This window comes from Macaca mulatta, chromosome X (genome assembly GCF_049350105.2).
Source record: "Macaca mulatta isolate MMU2019108-1 chromosome X, T2T-MMU8v2.0, whole genome shotgun sequence".
NCBI classification, from domain to species: domain Eukaryota; kingdom Metazoa; phylum Chordata; class Mammalia; order Primates; family Cercopithecidae; genus Macaca; species Macaca mulatta.
In genome coordinates, this window is record NC_133426.1 from 17055177 (window position 1) to 17069520 (window position 14344).

Below are 14344 nucleotides of genomic sequence, written 5' to 3' on the forward strand. Positions count from 1 at the left end.
AAGAAACCATACAGGAGTAGAAGAAGTGCCAGGATCCAACTTTGTCACTCTCTCCTCCACTACGATCTCCACATGGCTGGAGGACAGGACTTAGCTGCTGGGAGAAATTCTCTCCAGACCAAGTGACCCAGTAGAATTTGGGCATGGTATTTGCAACATCTTCAGATCTGCTGCTGCTTTCATTGACATCCAGGAACATTTGTAAATTGTGGATTGCCTCCTGGACCACAAGTAAAAGTCCAGGGTTGAGGAGATCCTGTGTTATCATTGATCATCTTTTTTTCAAAAGTTGAATTATAGCTTGTCTTAATTTGAGGATCCACAGAAGACTCTGACACAAGGATTCAAGTGCAGGTAGTTTATTCATGGGTGATCCCAGGAAAGACTGGTAGAGGGGGTAGTGGGGAAGAGAGAAGAAAAGGAAGGAAGCCAATAAAGGATACACCATCAAGCAAATTTCAAAGTGGAAACTCTGGGATCCAGTGCCTCAGAGTTATCCCACTGAAAAGCAAGAAAACTGGGGCATTTATCCATCACCTCCCAATGGCCACTGATTGAGGGATGCTGGAGAGTAGGGTACACGAGCACTTTGGGCCTATTGTATGCAAGAGAAGAGAAAGCTCTCAGACAAAGAAATGCAGGTTTGGTCAATCAGGCCGACATGCAGGGAAATGGCAATTGATGTGAGATACAGCTGCAGCCTCTACTATCTGCAACATGATTTATTTTTACTTTTAAGCAGGCAATATAGACCTAAGCCTCTTAGAGTACAGCCCATCCATGTCCCAGTAGGGCTGACCCACTGGCACAGAGAAGATAATGAATCACTGCCAAATGCAAAAACAAAAGAACCTTTAATGAACAATGCAGCCTTTGGTCAAAACATCTCAAATAGTTGAGAGTGAGGATGAAGGCTTTGGTATTAAAGGCCTCTGAATTGAAAGAGAGGGGAAAAGGTGTTCTGGCTTTCACACCAAAGAAGACATCGAAAAATTTTACCACTTGCCAGAGGATACATGGACTGCTTGTGGATTCTGGAATTTTTGAAAGAGAATTATCAAAACTTTCTGCTGAGTCTGATGAAGCCAAGCTAGGGAATCTGTGGGCCAGGAATAAATATATATAATATATGTATTTATTTATATATATGCGCTGCATCTGTGCCATTGTTTATCTGTTTGCAAAACATGCCATGTGTTGACAGCCAGACATATGTTCAGCTATATGGAAGTTCAGTCAGAGAGAAAGAAGAGCTGAAGCAGCAAAAAAAGGGAGGGAGAAGGAAAGATATGAAAGACAGGAAAACAAACTCTTGTGACTTTGTCTAGATGGTGAATTCCTTGAGCATAAGGGGTATGTTTGGGTCATCCTTAATCCTCATTGCCTACAGTTGTGCTGGGTACATGGGAGATGTTTAGTGTACCCTGAGGATGAAAAGAGGTAGCACGTGTAGGGTGCTTAGACCCATGTCTCCTACATACGTAATGCATGACAAGTGTAAATTGAATTAATGAAGGAGAAACTGTTTAGAGCTAAAAAGGCTCTTGAAATTTCTTTATATCAGTCTCTTTCTTTTGCACATAAAACTGAATTTTGGAGGTGTAATGTGGCAGGTTGGGCTGATTCTGATCCCATTCTGTATCATTTTCATCATTACACAGAAGGAATATGAGAAGAAAAAATTGAGTAAAACCTTAAAATGCAGCCAGTCAGGGATCATTTTGTAGTGCAGTCCCTGAGCTGCCTGTGGTATCTGCGGGAAGATTTTGCCTGTCTTTGACCGTTTGCTGTTCCATGCACATTTTAAAATCTGCTTATCAAGTTTTACAGAGCAAACAAGTAGAAACATTATTACTTTTATTGAAATTACATTGAATTTGTGGACTTGAAGAGAACCAATACTTTCATATGTTGACTCTTCTGATTCATTTTGATAAACAATCTCTTCATTTATTTAAGTCTTCTTTAATTTTTGTCAACAAAATTTTGTAAATTTTTTAGTGGAGATCTTGGACATATTTTGTTAACATTACCTTTGGATCTTTGGTATTTTTTTGATGCTATTCTAAATGGTGTGTTTTAAATTTTTCATTTTCTGTTTGTTGTTGGTATATAGAAGTGCAATTGATTTTTAAATATACTGTATATCCAGCAACTTTGCTAAACTATCTTATTTCTAATTAATTACCTGTAGGTTATTTTGGATTTTCTTATGCATACAATCACATCATCTGCAAGTCATGATGGTTTTCTTTCTTTCTTTCTTTCTTATTTTTAATTGTTTTCCTCTTCATGACTTTTGCACTGGCCAGAGCTCTCAGAACAATGTTGAATAGAAAATATCCTAATAAGCACACATGTCTTACTTCTAATATCAGAGACAATACACTCAAGGTGATGGGTACATGAGTATTAATTTAGCAATTTCTGCAATTTGTGTATGTTTGAGAAATTGATTAATAAAAAGTTATTTCTAAGGGAAAGCTTTCAACACTTCACCGTTAAGGATGATGTTTGCTGTAGGTTTTTGGTAGATACTCTTTATCAGATTAAGGATGTTTCCTTCTGTATCTAATTTGCTAAAATCTTAAATCATGAATAGAAGCTGTACAAATAAAGTTTTTATCAGCATCAATTGAAATAAGCATATGATTTCCACCCTTTGGTTGGTTATTGTAACAAATTGCATTGATTTATTTGCTAATGCTCAACCAGCCTTGCATTCCTGGGATAATGCCAACTTTGTTATATAGTGCTATATTTTGTTAATATTTCATTAAGGATTTTTACATCTACCCCATTATGTCCTTGTGGTGTTTTGCAGCCTAGGTTATACTAGGATTAGATAATAAGTTGGGGTTTACTCCTTTTTCTATTATCTGGAGAAGTCTGTTTAAGATTAAGAGCTAAGGCCAGGTGTGGTGGCTCACACCTGTTATCCCAGCACTTTGGGAGGCTGAGGTGGGTGGATCATGAGGTCAAGAGATCCGAGACCATCCTGGCCAACATGGTGAAACCCCGTCTCTACTAAAAATACAAAAATTAGCTGGGCATGGTGGCTTGCGGCTGTAGTCCCAGATACTTGGGAGGCTGAGGCAGGAGAATTGCTTGAACCCAGGAGGCAGAGGTTGCAGTGAGCCGAGATCGTGCCACTGCACTCCAGCCTGGCAACAGAGCAAGACTCCATAAAAACAATAGATTAAGAGCTACTTCTTTGTTAATTGTTTGGTTGAACTAATCAATAAAGCCATGTAGATCTGGGATTTTCTTTATTGGAAGGTTTTTATTTATGCATTAAATTCATTTTGTGTTCTTCTTCACCAAGCTTTTCTATTCCTTATCATGTCAATTTTGATAAGTTGTCTTTATATAGGGATTGTCTATTTTATCTAAATTTTCTTTTGAGGAATATAAAATATTTACAATGTCAACTTATCATTTTAGTGTCTATAAGAGTTTTTCAGTCCTAACTTTGAAAATTTGTGCTGTTTCTTATTTTTCAAGATTAGACTAACCAGAAGTTTATTGGTTTTATTAGCCTTTTAAATAAAATCAAGTTTTAGCTTTGTTAATCCTCTGTAATATATATTTGTTTTCTATTCAAATATTTTTCTTTTTTATTATTTTTGTCTACTTTCATTGGATTTATCTTGCTATTCTTTTTCTAACATATTAAAATGAATATTTAGCTCATTAGTATTAAGGTTGTTTTATGCATTTTAAGGCTATAAAATACCCTCTAGGCACTACATTTGTTGCATCCCTCATGTTTTGATATGTAGCATTTTTTTCATATAGTTCAAAATAATTTCTACCAGAGAGTAAAAACTTATTTGAGGACAGGATGTTCACATCATCTCCAACTATCACACTACAGATTACTTATTAATTACAAAGTGAGAAAAGTACCTTGTGGCTCCTTGATATTTCACCTAACCTAGTGATCAAACTTGGCATCATCAAAAATGGGATAAACACATTCTATGTCTCCTGATGTGAGTCAGTGGGAAGCATACAGCATTAACTATGTAGTTTTCTCACCAAAAATGTTGAAGCTAAACTTGATAATGAGGAAACAATCAGACATGGGGTATTCCATAAGAAAATCAGCCTGGACTCTTCAAAAATGTCGATGTCATGAGAGACCATAAAATAAAACAAAGAAAAGATGATTATTCTAGACGAAAGGAGCTAAAGAGCCATAACAACTGAAAATAATTCATGATCTTTAACTGGTCCTGAATACAAAAACAAACAAACACAGCTATAAAGAATATAATTGGAAGAATTGAAGAAATTTGAAAATATTCTGCAGTAAATAGTATTATAGCAATTTTAATTTTCTTGGGGTGGTAAGGATATTGTGGTTATATAGGGGAGCATCTTTATTTTTATAGAATATATAGTAAAGTAACATGGTGTCTGCAATTTTTTTAAACAGGCCATACACACACATAGAAAGAAAGAAAAATAGCACAGCAAAATGCTAACAACTCATGATTCTAAGAGAAGTGTATTCAAGTGTTTTTGTATTACTTCAAATTCTCTATGATTTTGAAATTTTTCAAAATAAGAAGTTGGGAAAATATTTTGTAAATTTTAGTGTAATTTCTTTTTTGAACCCATGGGTTACTTAGAAGGGAATCTCAATCTTTACAGATTTCTGATCATTTTTTGTTGTTGATTTTTAAAATATTTTCCTTTCAATCTGAGAATGTATTTTTCAAGATTTTAATTTTTTGAAATTGGTTGAAACTTGTTTTGTGGCCCAGTATATAGTCAATTTTTGTAAATGTTCAATGTGTACTAGGAAATAAAAGTGTATTCTGCAGGTGTTGGATGGAGTATTCTATAGATGCCCATTAGATCAAATTTGTTAGCTCTTTTGTTCAGTTCTGTATTTTTACTGATTCTTGTCGGGTAACTATCAGTTATTGGGAGAGGGATGTTATAATTTCTCACTATGATAGTGGAAATTACCTCTTTCTCCTTGTAGTGCTGTTAATTTGCTGTATATATTTTGAAGCCATGCTATTTGCATATCAACTTAGTTATTATATCATCCTGATACATTTTATCTTTATTATTACAAAGAATGTTGACTTTAAAGTCCATTTAGTCTGATATGAATAAAGCTACACCAGAATTCTTTTTGTTTGTATTTGGATGGTATACATCTTACCATCATTTTACTTTCAATTGTTCCGTTTTCTTTTGTTTCTGATGGATTTCTTATAAACAGCATTTAGTTGGGTTTCTTGTTTTTAACCTATTTATTTCAACCTATCTATATCTACGTATATTTAAATAAAATTTCTAAATCCACAAGCTATTACTGTTTTATACAAAGTTCATTTACATGTAGCCACATATTTATCATTTTCATAGTTCTTCATTTCTTTTTCTGTCTTTCTAACATTTGATCTTGGGTCATTTTCTTTTTTCCTTCTGCCTGAAGAGCTTTATTTAATGCTTTAAAGCATTTTTTAGCATTGATTTTCTCATAGATAACTCTCAATTTTTGCCTGAAATAATATTTATTTTGCATGTTTTATTGAAGAATATTCTCATCAGATATGGAATTCTAAGTTGTCAGTCATTTATTTTCAGTACATTGGATATATTAATCATCTGTTTTCTGCTTTCTACTCTTGCTGTTGAGAAGTCAGCTGTCAGTCTAACTACAGTTCTTTTAAAAGTGTCTGTCTTTTTCTTTGATTTCCTTTAAAAGTTTGTCTTTACCTTTAGTTTTCTGCAATTTAACTATGATCTGTCTAGGCTGGATTTTAAATATAAAATCGTCTGTTTTTCTGTCTTCTCTCCTTTAGGAATTCCAATAAACATAATGTGGACCTTCTCATTCTGTCCTTTGTAATCTCACTCTTCTATAGTTTCCTCCCTTTGGTCTCTCCCTGACTTAATCTGGATAATTTCTTGTGACCCTTCTTCCCATCCACTGATTCTCTCTTCAGCTGCTGATAAAGCTGTTAATTGAGTTGTTAATTTTGATCATTTTATTTTTCAGCCCTAAAATTTGTATTTTCTCTTTGAAGTTGGCTTTGTCATGTTTTATATTGTCTCTTTCTTGCTGAAATGTTCATGCTTGGCTTTTATGTTCTTCAATATAATAAGTGGTAATTTTACAGTTTGTATCTAACAATTCTATATATGTCACCCATCTGTTACTTTTTTCTATTATCCACTGTTTTCAATTATCCTTAGCCATGCTATCTTGTTTCCTCATGTCCCTGGTTATATTTTATTGTGTGCTGGATATTGTATACAAAAAATTATTTGTATCAATTATTTGTTACCTAGGATGATGCTACTTTCTTCTGGAAAAGATTTGCTTTTGCTTTTGCTGGATCCTGGGGGTGAGAGCAGTCTAGTATCACCTTTATTCAAAGTCAAAGGTTGGGATTTTTAGAGCCCCCGGATGATGGTGAAACCAAGCAGCAAATCCTGTAAAGGCTCATTTACTTCCTTTTCATTCTTCCTTAAAGGGTGCAGCCTTCAAAATCTCAGTGAAAAGAGGGGTTCTTTACCTGGGTTCCCACATTTTGTGGGCCTAGATTTTAACTTTTATCCCCAAGTCCCATGAAGTTGTTGAAAGTGCATCTCAGTGGTCCCTTCCAAATCAGAAAAAGCCCCTAGGTCAGAAGTTGCTCTGAGTGCTTTTCTTAACTTTTAAGGTTTCTGTTCTTTTCTGGATCTTAGTCTGATTGTTTCTCACCATCTCATAGCTCCTAGATGATTTTTAGGATGTTTCATATATTTTGTGCAGGTGAGTAATGTAATTGTCTCTCTGCTCCAAACCCATCTGTTATGGACTGAGTTGTGTTCCCATGTTGAAGCCTTAGCCCCCAATGTGATTGTATTTGGAGATAGGGCCTGTAAAGAGGGAATTAAGGTTAAATGAGGTGATAAGAGTGGTACCCTAATCCAACAGGACTAATGTCCTTATAAGAAGAAGAGTCACCAGGGATGTGCATACACAGAGGAAAGGCCATGAGAGGAAACAAAAGGAAATCAGCTGCAAGCCAGAGAGAAAGGTTTCAGAAGAAACCAAGGTGACTGACACCTTGATCCTGGACTTCCAGCCTCCAGGATTGTGAGAGATAAATTTTTGTTGCTTAACCCACCCAGTCTGTGGTATTTTGTTATAGCAAGACTGATACAGCACTCTTCTGTACTCCATCCTGTGATGTTGGGGCAGGGACTGTGCAAACCCATTTTTCTTTTCAAGCTGGCCACCTAGGGAGCACTAGAGGAGACTGGAAGGCAGGAGATGGAGGAAAGGATATTCTCCTTCCTGTTTGCTTTGTGTTCCTGTGAGCATCACACCAGAAGCATGGCTCCTTGACAGTGGCAGTTAAATGTAGTTTGCAGTTTTCTAACACTCCAGATCACCTTCATTGCCACCCTTCCCCACCACCACTCCCCCATGAGACACCGGCACCACTGGTTGATGTCACTTCCTGAGAGGTCTGGGTCTTAGCCCAACGGGACTCTCCTCCAAGCTTCTAAGTTTTTATAATTCCTATGTCTCTTTCCTTTGCTTCCCAACCCCAGGAGTTGTAGCAGCCTGCAGCAGATGTTACCTTTGTCATAACTTAGTGTTTTTGTTTTGCATTTTCCATTACCTGATTAATAAGTTCATTCCTAGTTGACAATTCTTTATGTTAAATTATCTTCATTAAAATGGGTGATTTCTGTCCCTTCATTAGATTTTCATTGATTCATATTTCATTAGTTTTTTATGTGTCTTCTGTGAGAGTGTTGGTTAAAATTGCTGTTCTCCCATTAGCAAAATTAGAAACCCCTGCCAAATGTTATTATTATGTTATTCAAACAATGGTTGCATTCATTGCATCATTACTAAGGCCAAACCATGTAGTCTTTGCTTTTGCCCCAAGATAGATGATGGGGAAGTCCTATTTTTAATGTGTCATTATCTTCTTTCATGGGGGGATCTTTCAGCTCTGTTAGGAGAGATGTATACCTCTGGTCTCATATGGGCTGTTCCCCTTTCAGACTGGACACAATGAAAGGTGGCTTGGCCTGCAATTTAAAGGTTTGCGAAGGGCAGCTGATATGGTCACTCAACCCGAGACATCACCAGCACACATCATTACTGCATTTTGACTCAGGCTGAAGATGGCTTACTAACCACCTTGGCTTTTTAGACTTACAATGATGTGTCTGAACAGGATCTTGCCTATCATCTGGTCCAATGCCCTCCATTCCTAAGTGAAGGAACACTCAATCCAGAGGTCCTATGGCCTAATTAATACAAATCAGGAGTAGGACCCAGAATTGCTGACGCTATTCCAGTTTTCCTTTCCTTCTTGGCTTTAGTTTCTTATGTGCCCATATGCCCATCCACCTCCAGCGTATCTTATGCTTTGTCTTCTGCTGTCCACCCTTCTAGTCCCCTTGTCTCCCTCAACCCTAATGCATACTGTGCTTCAGCTAAGCATCACCGTTCATTCTTCTCTGAGTACAACACTGATGGTCTTTCTTCTGGACCTTGGTTCCCATTGTTTCCTCTGCCTAAGATTCCCTTCCCCCTAATCAAACTGTTAAAATCCCCACCCATCTTCAGGGTCAGTGTAAATGCAATCTCTGTCATGCATCTTTCCCTGGAATACAAAGCTGGAAATAATTTCTCCATCCTCTGTGTTGCTATGACACTCTGTATTTCTGTTGGAACATCCATTAGTTGTACCTTTTTTGTAGTTGTTTATTCTCATTCTTTCTCTATAAAATTATAATCCACCTGCATGCAGAGATTCTTTCATCTTTGACCCTCTTCAGTGCCTATCACAGAAGGTTCCATAGAGTAATAATAGTAATTGGTATTAAGCCCCATGTTTAAAGTTTTACGTGGATTCTCCCAATAACCCTATGAAGTCAACGCCATTATTAGTTTCATTTTACATATGAAGAACCTGAGACACAGAGAGATTGAAAAACGTGCCTGAGATAACACAACTGGGGACTCAGTCGCAGGGCTGCTGATGCCAAAGTTCAAGCTCTTATCTACAATGCTACACTTCCTTCTAACGACTATGTGGGGACCTGAATCTCTTTTATTGTTATTAAAAACTGAAAAGATAATTTGTACTTGGAAAGTATTAAATACTCGAATCTATAAAATTAGTTGTTCTCCAAGTGAGGAAGAAAAAATGAAAACACTAAATAAAGGTTAATATCCCTCAAATTTTTCTCAGTAAAAAGTGAAATGCACTTCATCAAATTATTTAAAATTTCTGATCTTCTCTCTCTATTTCTAGAGTAAAGTGTAAGTCCTCTCCCAGAAAAGAATGATTTTATAAAGTGTAATGTGGTTTATGAAACCTTTAAAATGCATGGAAAGAAAGAGAACAGCGTGAGTCATTATTATTAGTTGGCTTAAATGTTATGAGAACTCTTGTGGGTGAATAAGGGCTGGCATCACTTCAGGAGTCTGCCATTCTTGGATGGGTGTGGGATTACTGTGCTTTATTTTTATCACCTCAAATGGGACATAACTAACTACAGCAGTGTCAGTTCTGTAGGATACTAAAGATTAGTATAGGGCTCATTTTCCTCACTGAACCCCCAAACCACTAGATAGTTGAGGGGATTTTAAATGCAAGGATACATAACCAACCATTCCTCAGAACAAGACCTTCCAAAACATTTGGCACTGAAAAGAAACCCAAGGAGTTAGGTCACGGTTGGCCGGAGTTACTATTATATTTTACTTGGAGGAACTACAACAAGGAAGTGATGGGTTAGCAGCAAGGTGGGACACAGTTTTGTGTTTACCTGAGAGGCTGTGTGGTGAAGTGATCAAGCCTAAGGAAGCTTTGACAGCAGACAGACAGAACCCAGATTGCCCATCTGGGCCTGCCATTTAATAGCTCAGTGACATTGGCTAAGTTACCTAGACTTTAAGCTGCACTTTCATCCTGAGTCAAATAGGGATAATGATACTCATCTTAAAAGGTTGTTATGATGACTTAATAGCACAGTGTGGCTTCCCAGACCTGAGTCATTCCTATATTACCATATCAGTCAGAGTAATTTTGAGAAAAGTTTAGGAAAGGGATCTGTTACAAAAGTGTGGGCAGGGCTCAAGGGAACCAACTGAGGGACAGTGCAGGACCCAAGGTTAGCAATTGTGGGGATCTGTTATCACGCCAGGCCTGAAGGGGGCAAGAGGAGAAAACACACACAGAACTGGGGAGCTGTTTAGAGAAGGCTGCAGGACTATGGCCATCAATGAAGGGCCCAGTCAGCCTGCAACACTCCAGCTGGAGAGGAAGGAGGGAACTGAGCATGTACCTCAGCCTCACTCTCCTCCTACCTGCCATCTCCTGCTGGGGCTTCCCATTGGCTGAGCTCAGCAAAATGCCAGAAGCAAGGGAGTTGATGATATGGTCCATGCCAGTCAGCCTCTTGGTAGAGGACAGAGAGAAGGAGGCAGACAGAGGTGGGTGCAGAGGGGCAAATGGACCTATCACTACACTGCCTTGATTACTGTTTGCCCGTTTCCCTTTTAAAATAAAATTTCCTTTTATTAACTGAAATAAATTTGCTTTCTTTTTTTTTTTTAATTTATTTATTATTATTATACTTTAAGTTGTAGGGTACATGTGCATAACGTGCAGGTTTGTTACATATGTATACTTGTGCCATGGTGGTGTGCTGCACCCATCAACTCGTCATTTACATCAGGTATAACTCCCAATGCAATCCCTCCCCCCTCCCCCCTCCCCATGATAGGCCCCTGTGTGTGATGTTCCCCTTCCTGAGTCCAAGTGATCTCATTGTTCAGTTCCCACCTATGAGTGAGAACATGCGGTGTTTGGTTTTCTGTTCTTGTGATAGTTTGCTAAGAATGATGGTTTCCAGCTGCATCCATGTCCCTACAAAGGACACAAACTCATCCTTTTTGATGGCTGCATAGTATTCCATGGTATATATGTGCCACATTTTCTTAATCCAATCTGTCACTGATGGACATTTGGGTTGATTCCAAGTCTTTGCTATTGTGAATAGTGCTGCAATAAACATACGTGTGCATGTGTCTTTATAGCAGCATAATTTATAATCCTTTGGGTATATACCCAGTAATGGGATGGCTGGGTCATATGGTACATCTAGTTCTAGATCCTTTAAACTAAAGAGCTTCTGCACAGCAAAAGAAACTACCATCAGAGTGAACAGGCAACCTACAGAATGGGAGAAAATTGTTGCAATCTACTCATCTGACAAAGGGCTAATATCCAGAACCTACAAAGAACTCAAACAAATTTACAAGAAAAAAACAAACAACCCCATCAAAAAATGGGCAAAGGATATGAACAGACATTTCTCAAAAGAAGACATTCATACAGCCAACAGACACATGAAAAAAATGCTCATCATCACTGGCCATCAGAGAAATGCAAATCAAAACCACAATGAGTTACCATCTCACACCAGTTAGAATGGCGATCATTAAAAAGTCAGGAAACAACAGGTGCTGGAGAGGATGTGGAGAAATAGGAACACTTTTACACTGTTGGTGGGATTGTAAACTAGTTCAACCATTATGGAAAACAATATGGCGATTCCTCAAGGAATAAATTTGCTTTCTAAAAGAGACTTCTTAAAGCTCATCCTAAGCAATGATATCCATGAAATCACAGGTTGGATGTGCTAGTTTTTTCCTTATAATATACAGTAAAATCAATATTAAAATGGAAAGTGTGCACATATGTACTACATTTTGGGAAGTTTGGTCTCAGTTCAGAGCTTGGAACATAGTAAATACTCAAGACAGTGGTCATTTCTGTTGCTGGAAGTTGCAGATGAACATGTAGTGGAACACATTGTGCATATTCAAGCTAACTTTAAAAAACATATGTTACTATTACTAACATGATGTTTTCCCAATACATTTTCTAACTATATATTGCTAATTTATAGAAAAAAAAATGATATAAATGAGTTTTGTGTATTTTTTAAATAACTGGTCCATCTTAATAAATTTGATTATTTGGTACATTGATTTTCCATTAGATTGTTTTGGTTTCTCCAGGCAAACAAGCACATCATCTGGGAATACTGATAAGTTTTTCCTCTTATTGCTGTTTAATGATGTCTTATCATAGTAGCTAGAACCTATAGGGCAATGTTGAACAACAATGGAACAACAGTGGTGGTATCTGGAATTCTTTGTTTCTTCCTTACTTCAGTGGAAGTGCTTCTAGCTTTTTGTTGTTTGATGTTTTTAGTAACATTAAACATGATGTTGGCTATGGGTTTATGAAAGATATTTTTTATCTTGTTAAGGAAGTGTCTTTATATTTCTGGTTGACGAAGAATTATTATCAGAATGGGCATTGTGTTTTACCAAATACTTTTTTTTTCTTTCCAATTATTTTTTATTTCAATAGCTGTTGGGGTACAAGAGGTTTTTGGTTACATGGATGAATTATACAGTGATGAATTCTGAGATTTTAGTGAACCCATCACTCGAGTAGTGTACATTGTACTCAATATGTAGCATTTTTTTATCCCTCACTTCCCCCTTCTGAGTCTCCAAGGCCCATTATATCATTCTGTATGCCTTTGCATACTCATGGCTTAGCTCCCACTTTTAAGTGAGAACATACAATTTTTAGTTTTCCTTTCCTGAGTTACTTCACTTAGAATAATGGCCTCCAGCTCCATCCAAGTTGCTGCAAAAGACATTATTTCATTCATTTTTAGGGCTGAGTAGTATTCCATGGAATACTACTTTATCCACTCATTGGTCAATGGGCACTTGAGTTGGTTCCACATCTTTGTAACTGTGAATTGTGCTGCTATAAATGTGTGTGTGCAGGTATCTTTTTCGTTTGATCATTTCGTTTTCTTTGGATAGACACCCAGTGGTAGGATAGCTGGATCAAATGGTAGATCTTAAGCAATCTCCATATTGTTTTCCATAGAGGTTGTACTAATTTACATTCCCACCAACAGTGCAGAAGCATTTTCTTTTCACCACGTCCACATCAACATCTATTATTTTTTTGACTTTTTAATAATGGCCATTCTTGTAAGAGTAAGGTGGTATCTCATTGTGATTTTAATTTGCATTTCCCTGATGATTAGTGATGTTGAACATTTTTTCATATGTTTTTTGGCTGTTTGTATAACTTCTTTTGAGAAAAGTCTATTCTTTGCCCCCTTTCTGATGGGATTATTTGTTTTTTCTTGATGATTTGCTTGAGTTCCTTATAGATTCTGGATACTAGTCCTTTGTCAGGTGCATAGTTTGCAAATATCAAATGCCTTTTAAATGTCAGCTGAGACCTTACATTTTTGGAATAAACCCTGCTTGATTATGATGTATAATTATTTTATTATATTTTTAAATTATTCTTTCTAGAAGAGTCAGATCTTGGTTGAATAAAAAGAGAGTGTGTATGCCTAAAAGTCATGTTCAAGATTTAAAAAAATTTTTTTTTAAATTATTTTTAAAGGTTTTTGTGAGTGTATAGTAGGTGTATATATTTCTGGGGTATGTGAGATGTTTTGATACAGGCATGCAATGCGAAATTAGCACATCATGGAGAATGGAGTATCCATCCCCTCAAGCATTTATCCTTTGAGTTACAAACAATCCAGTTACATTCTTTGTTATTTAAACATATGCAAAGAAGTTATTGCTGACTATAGTCATCCTATTTTCTATCAATAGTAGGTGTTATTCATTCTTTCTATTTTCTGTTGTACCCAGTAACCATCCCCACCTCTCCTCCCAACCCCCCACTACCCTTTCCAGCCTCTGGTAACCTTTCTTCTACTCTCTATGTCCCATGTTCAGGATTTTGAGGAACTAAATATATATATATAACATTCAAGTACATAGTTTTTTTGTGGTTCATAAGCATGATGATTGGGTTTTCATGCTCGTGTGTGAGATGTGCCTCCCTCAAACCTTCTTACGACGCTGGTGCATTACCCATCTGATGTGAAAAAAATTACTTACTATTTACTCTGATGAAGAATAAGGATGTAAGAGCCTATTAGTAAAATTTTATGTTGTGCGTAGAATAATGTTTAAAATAATGTTATATGAGAAATAACTGTAGTTGCATGTTCCCAATAAAATAGAAACATCCTTCACTGGTATGCAGGCTACTGAGTCACTCTTTTACCTCCAGCACCTTAGCAGTTTCTCAAAGAATGGAAGGACCGAAAGTTAGAAGATTCTGTCTCAGCTGTTCTTGCCCTTTCAGAATAGAATTCCAGGCAGAGATTAACTTGGGCCTTGAAAATCTTTCTACTTTTTTTTTCCACTCCAGAATCAGACTTTTATTTT

At 36.8% G+C, this 14344-nt stretch overlaps 1 non-coding gene across 1 annotated transcript; it reads left to right on the top strand.

The window, feature by feature from the left end:
• The first annotated feature begins 13890 nt into the window (after positions 1 to 13890).
• Positions 13891 to 13994, top strand: LOC114675255 (small nucleolar RNA U13). The gene has a single exon (XR_003726339.1). It is a non-coding gene; the product is annotated as a small nucleolar RNA U13 (small nucleolar RNA).
• Positions 13995 to 14344: the final 350 nt, after the last annotated feature.